Raw genomic sequence first — 15,931 nt, 5'->3', positions numbered from 1 at the left:
TAACCCCAAGCGTAGGGTAAAGGGGAGCTCGGGGGCTTCTTTGTCCCCATAGCCCGCCTGCAGCAAGCAGGGTGGGCCCTTTGTCTGCGAGCAAACCAAGCAGCACGGAGTTTCGATCAGGGCACCTAGTGAGACATCATTGTGGTGAGTGAGTGCTGCGGCACCAGGGAACAGCCCGCCTACACTTCCTGATCAACCTACAGGGCTACACTGCCCGGTACCTACTCTCTCTTCCTATCCCATCCAGCTTACATCCAGATCCCCCCACCCTCTGTTTCTCTCCCCCTCCCTTCCCTGGTGGCAGAGAGCCTCCCTGCTCTGCCTGCTTGGGCGCTGGGTCCTAACCCCAAGCGTAGGGTAAAGGGGAGCTCGGGGGCTTCTTTGTCCCCATAGCCCGCCTGCAGCAAGCAGGGTGGGCCCTTTGTCTGCGAGCGAACCAAGCAGCACGGAGTTTCGATCAGGGCACCTAGTGAGACATCATTGTGGTGAGTGAGTGCTGCGGCACCAGGGAACAGCCCGCCTACACTTCCTGATCAACCTACAGGGCTACACTGCCCGGTACCTCCTCTCTTCTCCTATCCCATCCAGCTTACATCCAGATCCCCCTACCCCCTGTCTCTCTCCATCCCTCCCTTCTTGGAGCAGAGTGCCTCCCTGTTCAGCCTGCCTGGGCGCTGGGACTGAACCCGAAGGTGAGTGCAAAGGGGAAGGTGGTAGCTCCTTTGTCTCCATAACCTGCCTGCAGCAAGCAGGGTGGGCCTTTGTTTGCAAGCTAACCAAGCAGCAAGGAGATCGGAACTGGACTCCAGGAGAAACATCACGGGGGAGTGACATCACTTGGAAGGTACATCAGTTGGCAAGAAGACCTGATCCTGTAAAAGAAGATCCATAGGAGAATATTGGAAGGAAGAGATGGGGAGACGCCAATGCAAGAATTCACCCAACAATCTGAAGAACAACACGAAACCACCAGAAGCCAGCGACCTCACAACAGGAGGACATGAACACCTTAATCATGAAGAAGGAGAAAAAACTGACTTCATGACAGTGATTGACACCCTTAAACAGCATATAAAAAACGCCCTTATAGAAATGGATGAGAAGTATAACAGAAAGTTCGAGGAATTGAGTAAATCAGTGAATGATACCCTAGGAAAGCAAGGAAAAACAATCAAGCAGATAATGGAAACAGTTCATGATTTGAAAAATGAAATGGAAGCAAAGAAGAAAACACAAACAGAGGGCCGGCTGGACATGGAAAATCTAGGTAAACGAATAGAGACTACAGAAACAAGCATAACCAGCAGAATACAAGAGATAGAAGAAAGAATCTCAGATTCTGAGGATAACATAGAGAAAATAAACGCGCTGATCAAAGAAAACAGCAAGTCCAACAAACTCTCATCACAAAACATTCAGGAAATATGGGACACAATAAAAAGACCAAACCTAAGAATAATTGGAGTAGAAGAAGGAGAAGAAGTGCAGCTCAACGGTCCAGAAAATATACTTAACAAAATTATAGAAGAAAACTTTCCCAACCTGAAGAAGGATGTACCTATGAAGGTTCAAGAGGCATACAGAACCCCAAATAGGCTGGATCAAAAAAAAACATCCCCTCGCCATATAATAATCAAAACACAAAATATACAGAATAAAGAAAGAATATTAAGAGCCGCAAAGGAAAAAGGCCAAGTTACTTATAAAGGTAAACCTATCAGACTTACACCTGACTTCTCTATGGAAACCATGAAAGCCAGAAGGTCCTGGATAGATGTACTGCAAAAACTAAGAGACCATGGATGCAAGCCCAGACTACTAAATCCAGCCAAGCTTTCGTTCACCATAAATGGAGAAAACAAAATTTTCCAGGATAAAAACAAATTTAAGCAATACGTAGCCACAAATCCAGCCTTACAGAAAATAATAGAAGGAAAATCACTAACCAAGGAGTCCAACAAAGACCTCAATAACTCAGACATCTAGAGACCCTTCACCAGCGCAACTCAAAGAAGGGAAACACACAAACCCTACTACTTAAAAAGTGACCGGAGTTAACAACCACTGGTCATTAATATCACTTAATGTCAATGGACTCAACTCACCTATAAAAAGGCACAGGCTAAGAGACTGGATACGAAAACAGGATCCAACATTCTGCTGTCTACAAGAAACACACCTCAACCACAAAGACAGGCACCTACTCAGAGTAAAGGGCTGGGAAAAGGCTTATCAAGCAAATGGACCTAAGAAACAAGCAGGTGTGGCCATACTAATTTCTAACAAAGTTGACTTCAAACTTAAATCAATCAAAAGAGATGGAGAGGGACATTTTATACTCATAACAGGAAAAATTCATCAGGAAGAAATCTCAATCCTGAATATCTATGCCCCTAATATAAAAGCACCCACGTATGTAAAAGAAACATTGCTAAAATTCAAGGCAGCAATCAAACCGCACACACTAATAGTAGGAGACTTCAACACTCCTCTTTCACCAATGGACAGGTCAATCAGACAGAAACCTAACAGAGAAATTAGAGAATTAATGGAGGTAATGAAGCAAATGGACTTAACAGACATCTATAGAATATTCCACCCAAATAGGAAAGAATATACCTTTTTCTCTGCAGCTCATGGAACCTTCTCGAAAATTGACCACATACTTGGTAACAAAGCTAACTTACACAGCTACAAAAAAATATTACTAACCACCTGTGTCTTATCAGACCACCATGGATTAAAGTTAGAATTCAACAACAATGCTACCCCCAGAAAGCCTACAAACTCATGGAAACTGAACAGTCAACTACTGAACCATACCTGGATTAAGGAGGAAATAAAGAAAGAAATTAAAGTCTTCCTGGAATTCAATGAAAATAAAGAAACAACATACTCGAACTTATGGGACACTATGAAAGCAGTCCTGAGAGGAAAGTTCATAGCACTAAGTGCCCACTTAAAGAAAACAGAGAAAGCACATATTGGAGACTTAACAGCCCACCTGAAAGCTCTAGAAAAAAAAGAAGCAGACTCACCTAGGAGGAGTAGAAGACTGGAAATAATCAAACTGAGGGCTGAAATCAACAAAATAGAAACACAAAAAACAATCCAAAGAATCAATGAATCAAGAAGCTGGTTCCTGGAAAAAATCAACAAGATTGACAAACCCCTATCCAAACTAATCAAACGGCAGAGAGAAAATTTGCAAATTAATAAGATCAGAAATGAAAAGGGGGACATAACCACAAACACAGAGGAAATTCAGAGAGTCATTAGATCTTACTACAAAAGCTTGTATGCCACTAAACTGGAAAATGTAAAAGAAATGGACACTTTCTTAGATAAATACGATTTACCAAAATTAAATCAGGACCAGGTGAACAAGCTAAACAGACCTGTCAGTCGCGAAGAACTAGAAGCTGTTATCAAAAACCTCCCTACCAAAAAAAGCCCAGGGCCAGATGGTTTCAATGCGGAATTCTACCAGAACTTCCAAGAAGACCTAATACCTATACTCCTCAATGTATTCCACAATATAGAAACAGAAGGGTCATTACCAAATTCCTTTTATGAAGCTACAGTTACTCTGATACCAAAACCACACAAAGACTCAACCAGGAAAGAGAATTACAGGCCGATCTCACTCATGAATATCGACGCAAAAATCCTCAACAAAATACTGGCAAACCGAATCCAAGAACACATCCGAAAAATTATCCATTATGATCAAGTAGGCTTCATTCCTGAGATGCAGGGCTGGTTCAACATACGAAAATCTATCAATGTAATCCATCATATAAATAAACTGAAAGAAAAAAACCATATGATCATTTCATTAGATGCTGAAAAAGCATTTGACAAAATTCAACATCCATTTATGTTAAAAGTCTTGGAGAGATTAGGGATACAAGGGTCATACCTAAATATAATAAAAGCTATATACAACAAGCCGACAGCCAACATCAAATTAAATGGAGAGAAACTCAAAGCCATCCCGCTTAACTCAGGAACACGACAAGGCTGCCCACTTTCGCCATACCTCTTCAATATAGTGCTGGAAGTTCTAGCAATAGCAATAAGACAGCATAATGGGATCAAGGGGATTCGAATTGGAAATGAAGAAGTTAAACTTTCGTTATTCGCAGATGATATGATATTGTACATAAGCGACCCCCAAAATTCCACCAAAGAACTTTTACAGCTGATAAACAGCTTTAGTAATGTGGCAAGATACAAGATCAACTCCAAAAAATCAGTCGCCCTCCTATACTCAAAGGATATGGAAGCAGAGAGGGAAATCAGAGAAGCTTCTCCATTCACGATAGCCACAAACAGCATAAAATATCTTGGGGTAAATCTAACCAAGTAAGTGAAAGATCTATTTGACAAGAACTTTAAGGCATTGAAGAAAGAAATTGAAGAGGACACCAAAAAATGGATGGACATCCCTTGCTCTTGGATTGGGAGGATCAACATAGTAAAAATGGCAATTCTACCAAAGGCAATTTATAGATTCAATGCAATCCCCATCAAGATCCCATCAAAATTCTTCACAGATCTGGAGAGGACAATAATCAACTTTATATGGAAAAACAAAAAACCCAGGATAGCCAAAACAATCCTATACAATAAAGGATCTTCTGGAGGCATTACCATCCCTGACTTCAAACTCTATTACCGAGCTACAGTAATGAAAACAGGGTGGTACTGGCATAAAAACAGAGAAGTCGACCAATGGAATCGTATAGAAGACCCGGACTTTATCCCACAAACCTATGAACACCTCATTTTCGATAAAGGAGCTAAAAGTTTACATTGGAAGAAAGAAAGCATCTTCAACAAATGGTGCTGGCACAACTGGATGTCCACCTGTAGAAGAATGAAAATAGACCCATATCTATCACCGTGCACAAAACTCAAGTCCAAATGGATTAAAGACCTCAATATCAGCCCGAAAACACTGAATCTGATAGAAGAGAAAGTGGGCAATACCCTACAACAGATGGGCACAGGCGATCGCTTCTTAGGTATAACCCCAGAAGCACAGACATTAAAGGCAACATTGAATAAATGGGACCTACTAAAACTGAGAAGCTTCTGTAAAGCAAAGGACACTGTCACTAAGACACAAAGGCAACCTACTGACTGGGAGAAGATCTTCACCAACCCCGCAACAGACAAAGGTCTGATCTCCAAAATATATAGAGAACTCAAGAAACTAGACTTTAAAATGCTAATTAACCCAATTAAAAAATGGGGCGCTGAACTGAACAGAGAATTCTCAACAGAAGAAGTTCAAATGACCAAAAGACACTTAAGGTCATGCTCAACCTCCTTAGCGATCAGGGAAATGCAAATCAAAACAACTTTGAGATATCATCTTACACCTGTAAGATTGGCTAAAGTCAAAAACACCAAGGATAGCCTTTGCTGGAGAGGCTGTGGAGGAAGGGGTACCCTCATCCATTGCTGGTGGGAATGCAATCTTGTGCAACCACTGTGGAAGTCAGTGTTTCGGTTTCTCAGGAAATTCGGGATCAACCTACCCCTGGACCCAGCAATACCACTCTTGGGAATTTACCCAAGAGATGCTCTATCACATGTCAAAAGCATTTGTTCAACTATGTTCATAGCAGTATTATTTGTAATAGCCAGAACCTGGAAACAACCTAGATGCCCTTCAATGGAAGAATGGATGAAGAAAGTATGGAATATATACACACTAGAGTACTACGCTGCGGTAAAAAACAATGACTTCTCGAATTTTGCATGCAAATGGATGGAAATAGACAACACTATCCTGAGTGAGGTATCCCAGGCCCAAAAAGACGAACATGGGATGTACTCACTCATAATTGGTTTCTAGCCATAAATAGGGTTCACGGAGTCTACAATAGGCGAATCTAAAGAAGCTAAGTAAGAAGGTGAACCCAAGGAAAAACATATAGTTATCCTCTTGGATAAGGGAAGTAGACAAAATTGCCGGGGGGAAAAGTGGGATCTTGGGGGTGGGGTGGGATGGGGGTTAGGGGAGATGGGGAGAGAAAAGGTAGAAGGGAAGGAGGGTGGACTTGGGGAAACAGGAGGATCGGGACAAAGGAAGGTTGGATAGGGGAGCACGGAACCACAATTCTTCGTTAAGGGACCCACTTTAGGGTGGGCAGGAGACTTGACCCTAGAGGGGCTCCCAGGTGCCCAAGCTGAGGTCCCCAGTTAGTTCCCTGGGCAGCTGAGGATAGGGAACCTGAAATGACCCTACCCTAGAGCAATACTGACGAATATATTGCATATCATCCTAGAACTTGCATCTGGCGATGGATGGAGATAGAGACAGAGACCCACACTGGAGCACTGGACTGAGCTCCCAAGGTCCCAATGAGGAGCAGAAGGAGTGAGAACATGAGCAAAGATGTCGGGACCACGAGGAGTGCACCCACCCACTGAGACAGTGGAGATGATCTACTGGGAGCTCACCAAGGCCAGCTGGACTGTTATCAGAAAAAGCATGGGATAAAACTGGACTCTCGGAACATGGCGAATGATGAGGGCTGATGAGACGCCAAGGACAATGGCACGCGGTTTTGATCCTATGCAATGTGCTGGCTTGGTGGGAGTCTAGCCAGTCTGGATGTTCACCTTCCTAGATATGGATGGAGGGGGGAGGACCTAGGACGTGCCACAGGGCAGGGAACCCTGACAGCTCTTTGGACTGGAAAGGGAGGGGTAGAGGAGTGGGGGGAAGGGGAGAGGGGTGGGAGGAGGGGGAGAAGAGTGGGAGGAGGGGGAGAAGAGTGGGAGGAGGGGGAGGGAAATGGGAGGCTGGTGGGAGGAGGTGGAAATTTGTTTTTTTTTCTTTTCTTTATCCTCCTTTTATCAATAAAAAAATTTAAAAAAAAAATAATCTAACTCAGAAACACTGAGGCTGAAACTTGTGAACTTGAACCCATAACAAATATATTTTGCTTATCGACTTTAAATATGAACATAGGACCAAATTCTAGGATTTTAACTATGCATTGTCTCCAAACTTCTCCAGTTAAAAGTCCATGGAACATTTACTGACACATAAAGAAGGGATTTATGAACATAAATGTTATTAATGTTATCATTATTATTTGATATTTATTCTTTTTTCCACATCAAACATTTGCAGATAGATGAGCAGCTAGATTCAATGAAGGAAAATATGTCCATATGTACATATAATCTTTCTCAAGGTAAAATTTTTGTTTTCTTGTTTTGCATTTTTCAGTTCTGGAACCAAATCTTGGTCCTTAGGGTAAATATTTAATGAACAGAACACTGTTTATTTTTGATAATTTGCAAGAAATAATTTGCGAAATGCCTAATACACTAAGATGCATGTAAAACACATGGCAAAGATTGTTGGTAGACTGCTGTGTTTCTTCTGAGATATCATAAATAATATAATTTAGAGCATGCAATGAGATTTTCATTTGATCAAGACATAAAAATAAAAGAGGAACTTAATAAATGTACTTTCACATGAAAAAGAACATGGGACAAAGTCATCACACTAAATTGTCTCTTGATGGTATCCTGCAAACTATCTGGAGCTCTGGCCCTGTTGACATTCGCTAGGCTAAACAGTATTGAATGAAGAGTTATGATGAGCTTGGGGAGCAAACTGAGGTCAGTGCATGATGAAACAACAAAAAAGGAGAAATAAAAAGGCTGTGAGACTGAAGTGTAGAGGGCCACAGGTACGGAGAGGTCTGAGGTGGGTAAGGATACTATTTAATTGTCAGGAGCCAATTTCCTCCTAAAATCATTACAGGAACCATCACCCTGGGGAGTCTGCAGAGAACCCCACACCCCTAATTGTGTTAAGAATAGTTCTATTGACAGAGCCTACCCCACACCCAAATTGGCTGTTAATGAGAGCTATCTGTTAGGGGAACCCACCCCGCATTCTAAACTATCTAGAGAACTAGGTTTGTCAACTTCCAGGCCTACTGTGACTTGACCAAAGATAACCTCCTGCCTACGTGACCAACGAGGACCATGTGACCAACGTGAACCACGCGGCAAGAGCCCAGAACCCTGTGCCCATCCCCCCAACTCCTTACCCTATAAAAGGTTGTATCTCGTCCCTAATAAACGGAGGCTTTGACAAACTTTGCATGGCCTTCTTCCTGTCTCCTAGCCCATATCTTCCAGGTAGTGCCTCTCCGTGACCCTGGAATAACTGAACTGCCAGGCGGGCTACTAACCCTAGACTAAGTAGCCTGCCAAGGCAATCGACATTTAATGACAGAAATTTTAAAGTCGGAAAGGTAATTTTCTTCCTGAGTTGTACAGCTCATTGATGGAAAAGCCAAAGTGTGTGTACTTCACAACGTCTGACTCAGCTATTTCAGGTACTACTCCCTAAAATATGTTGTCTTGTGCTGCACATGTACAAATTTGTATTTTGTTCATATTTTTGCCTTTATAAGTAAGATATTTAACATGGATATATGTATATGGACATATTGATATTCATAAAATTTTAATGTAGGCACAAAATTTAAATATAAACAACTTTGTATATGCTTTTTATTATATATTTTGAGATTATGATTTCATTACCCTTCCCTCTCTCCTTTATCCAAACCCTCGCATATATCCCTCTCTACTTGTCTTCAAATGTAAGGTCACTTTTCCATTAATTAATATATATATATATATATATATATATATATATATATATATATATTACATATATATGTGTGTGTGTGTATTATATATATATATATTCCTAAGTATAACCTTCTAGGGTCATATAATGCTATGTTTTGTATGCTATTAGGTCTGGTCATGGGTGAGCACACTGTTTGGTTGTCTAGTGTTAAATGGTCAGCTCTGAAAGCATACATGTATTTCTAAGTTTTTAGAATATGGTCAAGAACTGTAATTATGTATAGCTTTCATGAGTATTATTAAAGCATGAACCAATCACTATTGACTTTATATCAGGACCATAAAATAAGCAACACTGTTCTAATTTGAAAAACATATTCAAGTACTCCAAGTAACTTTCCAGTAGACAGGTAAGAGATATCATTATTTTAAAAAAACTATTAGTTATATAGGTTCAATTATGTCTAACACACATGATCAATGCCCTTTAAAAATACCAGAGCATTTTATACTATTTTCTCAACCTTCCCAAGAGAGAGTTCTATTAACACCACAATGAACTCCACGCTAGGGATTGACAGGCAATTCACTGAAGCCCTTTCATTGGAAGATATTCAGGTATTGAAGCTCAGTTCAAATATGTTTGGATTTCTCTCATCTAAAATGATCTACATGGAAGAAAGACTCTTTGTTTTGTTTTGATTTGCAGCTAAAGAAATTGGAAATAAAAGAAGGTTAACTGACTTAACCATGGTTGTGAAGTTTCAGAACAGACTCCAAGTTAAATGAAAGCTTGCCTTCCTGTAAATCCAGTGATCTGTGCCCATAAGGCTAATTAATAGTAGCCTTATGACTAATTGCCCTTATTATAAGCTTCCTGGAGTTTGGCAGGCCTTACAATCTACTCACCTTCATTAAATGCTGAAAAAAAAGACTTCTGGGAAAAGGTAATGAGGGAGAGTAGGTTAGTAGCCCAGAATCAGGGCCTGCCAGGTATTTCTAGATTAAAATATTAGCCCACCCTTTCTCTGCCTAAGGTAGTCGATGCAAATAACTTAATCCAAATGCCTTATGTCTAACACCTTAACAGTAAACATAACATAGGTTCGATCATGATTAGTCATAGGCAAGGAAAATAGTGCCTCTTGACAGGAATTTACTATTTTTAATTTCAGTATAAAAACATAATAAAAGGTTGACTTGTATATGCAGAGGGGATCTGGGTGATGTCTTAGACAAGATGACAGATGAACTAGGATTTAAAAGAAAATCAGAAGTTGCAAGCTCAGGGGAAGGGGAAACTTCAGATCCAGTGAATGCTGTACACAAAGAGAGGCAACACAGTGATTAGCTGGAAAGCCTACATCAGCAATCATGTTTGATCCACCTCCCCACAGCAAATTAGAGGCCTTATCAGGCAGCCATTCTGCTTAGAAGAAAGGTTTACAAAGATGGAGATTATAATGAAAGGCCTTATCCAAAAAGGATAAACTAAAAGTGGTCTTGGTGATTCACAACCTGTTTCTTTTTCTACAATTACTGTGCCAGGAAGGATTAAATTTTGGTAATATTTTAAGTCTTTAAAGTTCTTCCTACATGTACTTGCCAGAGTATAAATTCTTCTACGTAGAGAGTTGTGAAAACTATGAGCCTCCTGTAATGTTACATGCTGATAATTTTCTTCTTCTTGGGCTAACATTCTGGAGTTCCAGCTGTGTCTAGAATGCTGGGTGTGAAGAACAAAGTACAAAGAGCTGGGCTGGGAGGTGTTTCAAAGAAAAGTCCCAGAGGCACTGTTAGTCCCTATAAAAAATACTGGTTAAGTTGTTTTCAGCTTCCTTTAGCTCTTTGAAAGTTCAGGGGAATATTAATTGGCAGCCTACTCCTCTATGTTCACCAACACCATTTGGTAGGAAAAATATTTAGATCTTAACAGTTAATATCTTTTTTGAAGTTATGGCATATTTATAAATACTTTAGCTTGGGAAGAGTTATTGAAGATGAATGTGTACATCTTGTTGACAACCACTTGGCATTCTAGATTAGCTTAATCTTTATGGTATTGTAGTGGTTGCCACTGTTCATGTCTGCAGAAAGAATACACGTGGTTAAGCAGCTTTCCCAAGGGCTCAGAAGAAGAAAGCTTCCGTCTGGGGACGGTATTCCTCTGCAGAGGTTGATTGCTGTGTGTAAGACATTTCCATACAATAGTTCCTTCTAGATCACTAAGCAGACATCTTTTAACATCTTTTAATGCTGCCAAATTTGATATGCTGTTCTCATGGAGTCAACAAGTACTGAATGATAGGACTGTTCCCAGAGTACTGGAACATTTCAGTGTTTATACAGAGTGTCATTGTCAGGGTTCTATTGTTGTGAAGGCACACTATGACAACACAAGTCCTATATTTTTGGTTGTGAGCCTAGCCTTTAACAGCTGAGCCATTTCTCCAGCCCGACAACAGTAACTCTTATAAAGGAAAATCATTTAATTATATCTGGCTTACAGCTCACAGGTTTAGTTCACTGCAGGCAATCATGGTTCTGGAGAAGTAGCTGAGAGTTCTGTATCTAGATTGGCAGATTGCAGGGAGAGAGAGAGAGAGAGAGAGAGAGAGAGAGAGAGAGAGAGAGAGAGAGAGAGAGAGAGAGAGAGAGAGAGAGAGACTGGGCCTAGTTTGAGCTTCTGAAACCTCAAAACCCATCATCCTTGACATACTGCCTCTAACAAGGTCACACAGCTATTTCAAGGAGGCCACACCTCCTGGTAGTGCCACTCCCTATAAGACTGTATGGCCTGGACCATTTTCATTCAAACCACCACAGAGAGGTCATGAATTTGAAAGGACTGGGGAACTGGAGGGAGTTAGAGCAGGTAGAATGTAAGATTGAAATGGCAATACAGCAGTCACAGATGAGGCAAATCAATGTACATAAATCAAACTCCCATGTAATTCAGGGGAAATGGAAGAAATTTATTACACATTCAGCTCATATCTACTATGTGTTAGGTCTCAAAAGAACCTTTGAGATCTCACTCCACCCAAGAAATGGAACCTGTAAATAGCCCAATTTAATTTGGTTTCCATATGAAGACCTCAAAGTCTTAATCAGTATCTGGTTTGCTCCCAGCACTTCTCACCCCGCCCCCTACCCTAAGCCTCTCCCTCTCTGGGGCTGGCCTTCCACTTCCTTTCCCCCAGTATGATCCTATGTAACTCAGCAATTTTGGCTATGCTGCTCTCTTGTCCTCTTGCCCCCGTCCATCTCTCTTGGTCAGTGACTTCTCTTTTACTCTCCCTCTCATGTCTGGTTTACTGTGCCAGCCACATTGAGCCTTGACTCTTCTTCCCTCTGCCCTTATAGCTACAATAAAATTCTTCTCCCAAATATTAGGGATAGTCATGTCCTTTTGTTTCTTTTCTTTCATTTCCTTTGATGACCATATTAGGGTATTTTTATTTGGGAATTACTTTCCCCCAAAGAGTAAATTCTACTGTTCTGTGTGTCATCTGAAAAATGGAACTTGTAAATAGCTCAAGTCAGTTTGATTTCCATATGGAGAGACTAATTATTAGACATTTGATTGTGAAGTAAGACGGTTCAAATACTATATATGCATTCCATGTTAAACTATGCACTTATTGCTTAGTGTTGACTTAGTTATGTGATTGCTGTTATACTAGTAAAAGTTCTCTGGAGAAAGAGAAGCAGGAGAGAACAACATGCAGAGAAAAACAGAAAGAGATAGGGAAAGAGAAAGAACAGGGAGGGCAAAGGGAGGGAGGGAGAGAAAGCGGGGAATAGAAAGAGACAGATTGGGGCAAGCAGCTGATGTAAGTGCAGAAGGGTAAGTTGGCACACCTATGGCAAGCTGTATTGATACTCAGGAATCAATAGCACTCACACCAACTCCCTAGCCTAGAAGATAATAACACCTATTTTGTTAACATTACTTTTAAAAGATAAAATATATAATTTCCACAAATACCCAGAGTAGTACATATTATCTATTATCACATAATAGATACTCCATAAAGGACATCCAAGAAGGAGAGAAAAAATGAGGGAAAAAATGAAGACCAGGGATGGGGAGATAATTCCTTTTATTCTTTGCTCCAAACCAACTCTATATTTTTCAGAAATTAAGTAACAATGAAAGAATGGAGCACCGCCAGCTGTCAATGAGCAATTTTAACTATAGATTTATCTATATATTCAAGTTACATGGCAGGCCATGGGTGTTATTGATTTCTCTCCTCTGAAATAGATGGTTTTGTTTAGCTGTGAAAAAGTGAACAATTTTTCTGACACCAACTGCTTGTTTAATAGTTTTGGAATAATCTATATTTCATTAAGAAGATGACTTATTACAGCCTACCTTCTGTTGTCTAGTGAACTATTGATTTAAGGTAGTTTTGCCCTTCTAAAGCATCTAATAAATTGGTCCCAATTGGCACTGGCATGTTGTATACTCATTCCTCACTGTATAAATGTCGGCCTCGCATATTTTAGAACACGTCCTTAGATTTGTTTCCTTGATAAGATCCTTCCCCTCTAAACCTCTCTGCTGAAGGAGTCACTGATTTTTTTTTAATAATACACATAAAACTTTTAGATAAGTGGAGGGCATCTCAATCGATATTCATAGCATGATTTATCAGGACAAGGACTATCTCACTGAGTCCTCCCTTTAAATCCAGTGAGTGGAGTAGTTAGCACAGTCATCCATCTCCTGGATGTTTTAAACAGGTGTTAATGGGCTTGAAAGGTGTAGTGGCTATGAATCACCTGCCTGTGATGTAGGTACTTAGAGACTTTATTAGCTCAAATGCTTCAAACTCCCTCTGCCTTTTCCTCCTTCCCACCAGTCCCCAGAGGCAACCCCTGGCCCATTCATTTGAACTCAGTGGTTCATCACATGGATACCCCTTCTAGTAAAATTTGACTCTTGCTTGACTGGGAAGTCCACTGATATTTGTTAGGGATGCTGTGCCCTCCTTAACATTATTAAGGATACTAATATGAGTTTATACCACCTGTATGATCCTTATTCATTTCCCTACAGGCTTGGTTTTCTAAGACAGATTATGTTTCCTTCTTGTTCAAAATGGCTATGTAAGAATTTGATTGGCACATAGGTAATGTCGAGAACTTCCTATGAAGTTCTCTATAACAAACACATTTGTTAAACTATAGAAACACACCAAATGATTAACTAACTACTTTTAGGATCTTAGATTAGATTTCACAGAATGGCTGATGATTGAATAAATAGATGAATTAGTAGCAGCCAAACAACAATCAGGAAATAAGCACTTCCTTCTGGAGAATTCTTGTGCTCATATTCTTTTCTCTAAGCACAGTGTCTCCAGTCTTGTTTGCTCTTATTGAGATCATTTGTTATTATTACCGCAATGCCCTCAAAATAAGTAAAATAATAATAATAATAATAAAATAATAATAGTAACAATGGAATTCAGAAGTCAGAATAGTTATTTCAACCTTTGGAAAGCTGTTGACCTTTGTAGTAGAGTGAAGACCCCTTCTATATCCTTTAAATTATCTGATTGCTTTTTATTAGACCTTTATTTACACGTGTGTGTGTGTGTGTGTGTGTGTGTGTGTGTGTGTGTGTGTGTGTGTGTTTTATGCATGTGTGGACCTGGGAACCAAAGAAATCTCAGGATCCCCTGTGGTTGGAGTTACAGGCAGTTGGCAAGCAGTTGTGAACCAAACCTGGTTCATCTGAATGAAAAGAAAGTACTCATCTACTAAGCCATCTCTCCATCTCTCTTATAGATTGCGTGTCCTTGAAGGTGACAATAACTTGCTAAGTAATATTGCCAAGCTTAATTTCTACATTCTTCACTTACTAGTTGATAAAATCAGATCCAATTCAATATCTGGTCTTTTTTATTTTTATTTAAGAAATTGTCTATAAAATTGAGGCTCTAACAACCTGACTCTTAAAGCTGGAAGGACTGGTTTGCCTTTATACTCTCTAGAAGCAGCAACAGGGCCCAGCAGAACACTTGACTGCTTTCTTCACCCACAGACTGGGAAGAGTAGTAAGCAGGGAACCTTCTGATTTGTGATTGCCACTCTGAAATAGGAAAATATTACCAAGAAAGAATAATATCCAGGATGTCCATTTCCTTTTATGACAAGGTTGAGTATGGCAGGAGTATGTAGACAAAGAATCTTTGTGATTGAGAACATTTACTTTGATGAATTTTCAGGTGATAAGTTGTATAGACCACCTCTTGGGTATGTTGGAAGTGATTCATGGGGTTTAACATTTTTATAGCATGTAAAGAGATTGGGAGAATAATCACAAATTATGTCAAATCCAAGGCAAAGTGCTGTTGTGCCACTTTGAGGTCAGTTTGGAGATGTTGCCATGGGAGTGCCTGTCATATCCTGAACTTGGGCTGAGTGCATTGCCACCCACTAGATGGCGTGTTTCTCGTAAGGATGGGGAGGAAAGATATAGGGTATAATAGCAGAGCTGACCTCATGGCTTCACCTAAACAAAGTTCATGCTTCACTGGTCCCTCAAGATTTCACATTTATCTAAGATAGTAACTTAATAAACTGCTAGCCTCATGCATATATATATATATATATATATATATATGTATATATATATATATATATATATGCAGGATATAATCACAGACAGGTTTTGCTATGTCTTTTTCTTCTGATATAATTAAATTTCTTACTCAGTGAAAGATTGATGTAATGTCTGAATGAATACTCTAATTTTGAGCAGCAATAAAAGGAGGAAACATTCTTGCTCACAACATAAGTATTTTGTGAAACTCTGCTAGGACCTATGAGCATTGTCTGGCTCATAGTCTCTTCTTCATAACTTGGGTATTTCACTTGGAGAGTTTGGCAGTCAGTTCTTTCTGTCTGTGGTAAACATCTGAGACACTATCAGTTTAGAGGAAGGAAATTTTACTTCGGCGCACTATTTCAGAGCTTCCCATTCATCTGGTTAGCTAGTTGTGCTATTATGATCCTGAGGTGGGACGGAAAACCATGGCAGGGAGCAGGTGTTTGATAAAGTGGTGTTGCTTATTTTTTGGATGTCAGAAAGGTGAGAAACTTGTATAGGAAGGGGAAGTGGAGAAGACTCCTTCCAGAACATGTCAACAGAGAGCTGTTTCCTCCAGTGACCCCATACCTCCTGAAGTTTTTAGTATCTCTAAACAACATCACTAGGTGGGGATCAAAACTTTATAACATGACTCATGGGGTTACTTCCTTTGCAAAC

The sequence above is a fragment of the Microtus pennsylvanicus genome, chromosome 2 (genome assembly GCF_037038515.1).
Source record: "Microtus pennsylvanicus isolate mMicPen1 chromosome 2, mMicPen1.hap1, whole genome shotgun sequence".
Lineage (NCBI taxonomy): Eukaryota > Metazoa > Chordata > Mammalia > Rodentia > Cricetidae > Microtus > Microtus pennsylvanicus.
Note: the sequence above shows the minus strand (reverse complement) of the source record.